The 2,874-nt window shown below is 42.4% G+C and overlaps 1 pseudogene across 1 annotated transcript; it reads left to right on the top strand.

Annotated features, from left to right (window-relative positions):
• The first annotated feature begins 734 nt into the window (after window positions 1-734).
• LOC308233574 (hypoxanthine-guanine phosphoribosyltransferase-like) lies at window positions 735-1,408 on the top strand (annotated as a pseudogene). Its single transcript has one exon. The product of its transcript is annotated as a hypoxanthine-guanine phosphoribosyltransferase-like (transcript).
• The last annotated feature ends 1,466 nt before the right edge of the window (window positions 1,409-2,874 follow it).

The raw sequence follows: 2,874 nt of genomic DNA, 5'->3' as shown, positions 1-2,874 counted from the left end.
AATCTTCAATGAATTGGGACTTGTAATTTTAAAGTGAAGTATCACAAAAGAGAGAAATTATTGGGTACCCTGACTTACATTTTTTATAATCTTATTTATCTTAGTACAAATGCTTTCCATGAGTCCCTAAATTGTGTACATGAGACAAAGGAAGGGGACTTATTTAGTTTACAATTGGACAAGAACAAAGGGTTTTCTTAAATTTGTTTTGCTACGGGTTTTCAAGTTGACCCTTGAACAACATGGGTTTGAACTGCACAGGTCCACAAATAGGCAGATTTTTTGGATAAATAGTCATCATTCTTTTATATTCTTGGGTTTTGCATTTGCAGCTTCAACCAACCACATATCAAAAACAGTATTTTTGAACTTCCGACAGTAGTTTCCCAACTGCAGATTCCTAGCTTTGGATCAAAAATACTGTTTTCAATCCACAGTTGGTTGAATCCTTGGATGTGAAGGGGCTGACTGTAGAGTCAAAAGTTAAACCCAAAGTATTTTTACTGCAGGAGGTCAAAGCTACAAATCCCAATGTTGATCAAGGCTCAACTGTATTCTTATTTCCAGTGTGTATTGTTAAGTTCTTTTAGGTTTTTGGTTTTGCAGGGTTCGTAACACATTAGTGCATTTTCATTTAAAATAGTTATTATCATTGTTTTGCTGAGGTGAATCTCTATGAAAAGAAAGTCAAGCTCTTCAGGCTGTCTTGCGCTGGTGCGTTTGCCGACTCCATTATGGCGACCGGCAGTCCCAGCATTGTGATTACTGATGATGAACCAGGTTATGACCTAGATTTACTTTGTATACCTAATCATTACGTGGAGGATTTGGAAAAGGTGTTTATTCCTCATGAACTAATTATGGACAGGACTGAGCAGCTTGCTTGAGATGTGATGAAGGAGATGGGAGGCCATCATATTGTAGCCCTCTGTGTGCTCAAGGGAGGCTATAAATTCTTTGCTGACCTGCTGGATTACATCAAAGCACTGAACAGAAATAGTGATAGATCCATTCCTATGACTGTAGATTTTATCAGACTGAAGAGTTACTGTAATGACCAATCAACAGGGGACATAAAAGTAATTGGTGGAGATGATCTCTCAACTTTTACTGGAAAGAATGTCTTGATTGTTGCAGATATAATTGACACTGGCAAAACAATGCAAACCTTGCTTTCCTTGGTCAAGCAGCATAATCCAAAGATGGTCAAGGTCGCAAGCTTGCTGGTAAAAAGGACCCCTCGAAGTGTTGGATATAGACCAGACTTTGTTGGATTTGAAATTCCAGACAAGTTTTTGTAGGATATGCCCTTGACTACAATGAATACTTCAGGGATTCGAACCATGTTTGTGTTATTAGTGAAACTGGAAAAGCAAAATACAAAGCCCAAGATGAGAGTTCAAGTTGAGTTTGGAAACATCTGGAGTCCTATTGAAATCAGCAATAAAGTTATCAGATGTTCTAGTTCTGTGGCCAGAGCTTATTGCATGTATCTTCTAAGGATTTTATCTGTTTTGTAATTTAGAAATGTCAGTTGCTGCATTCCTGAATTCTTTATTTGCACTATGAGCCTAAGACTATCAGTTTCCTTTGGGTGGATTGTTATTTGACTTCTGAATAAAGAATCTCTTAAACCACACCACTATTGAATGGAAATATTGAAATTGTATTTGTAAGAAACATTTAAAGAGAAGATATATTAGTTTTTAATTGGTATTTTAATTTTTATATATTCAGGAAAGTACAGAAGTGATTGAATATTGTTAATTATACCACCGTGTGTTTAGAAAAGTAAAAAGCAGTCAGGTTTTATATCTAAGACAGCACCTAAGAGATATTGTTATATTAGACTAGAGGCCTGGTGCACGAAATTTGTGCACGGGGGTGTGTCCCTCAGCCCAGCCTGCACCCTCTCCAATCTGGGACCCCTCGAGGAATGTCCGACTGCCCTCTCACAATCCAGGACTGCTGGCACCCAACTGCTCGCCTGCCTGCCTTCCTGATTGCCCCTAACCGCTTCTGCCTACCAGCCTGATCACCTCCTAACCACTCCCCTGCCAGTCTGATTGATGCCTAACTGCCCTCCCCTGCAAGTCTGTTTGCCCCTAAATGCCCTCCCCTGCAGGCCTGGTCCCCCCAACTGCTCTCCCCTGCAGGCCTGGGTCCCCCCCAACTGCTCTCCCCTGCAGGCCTGGGTCCCCCCCAACTGCCCTCCCCTGCTGGCCATCTTGTGTCAGCCATCTTGTGTCCACATGGGGGCAGCCATCTTGTGTGTTGGAGTGATGGTCAATCTGCATGTTACTCTTTTATTAGATAGGATAGAGGTCTGGTGCATGGGTGGGGGCCAGCTGGTTTGCCCTGAAGTGTGTCCCGGATCAGGGTGGGGGTTCCCTTGGGGTGTGGGGCGGCCTAGGCGAGGGGTCTGTGGTGGTTTGCAGGCTGGCCACGCCCCCTGGTGACCCAAGCAGAGGCCCTGGTATCTGGGATTTATTTATCTTCTATAATTGAAACTTTGTAGCCTTGAGTGGAGGCCTGGGCCAGCCAGGGTGTGCGAAAAGCTCGACTTCCTCCATTGCCGGGGAAACCCAAGCCTTCTGCTCTCTCCGTGGCCGCAGCTATCTTGGTTGGGCTAATTTGAATACTCACTCCTGATTGGCTGGTGGGCATGGCTTGTGGGTGTAGCAGAGTGATGGTCAATTTGCATATTACTCTTTTATAAGTTAGGGTAAACCATATGTCCTGGAATTCTTTAAGTAGTGTTTCAGTATTATTGACTGTATTTTCCTGCTTGTTCACATTATTTTTGGTGAATCTTTGTCGACAATTCCTTTTAAATACAAATCAATAAATTCCAAAATAACATTACCACTTATT

Source organism: Plecotus auritus, assembly GCF_963455305.1.
Source record: "Plecotus auritus genome assembly, chromosome: 9".
Classification (NCBI taxonomy): domain Eukaryota; kingdom Metazoa; phylum Chordata; class Mammalia; order Chiroptera; family Vespertilionidae; genus Plecotus; species Plecotus auritus.
Note: the sequence above shows the minus strand (reverse complement) of the source record. Positions and strands in the feature narration are given on the sequence as shown.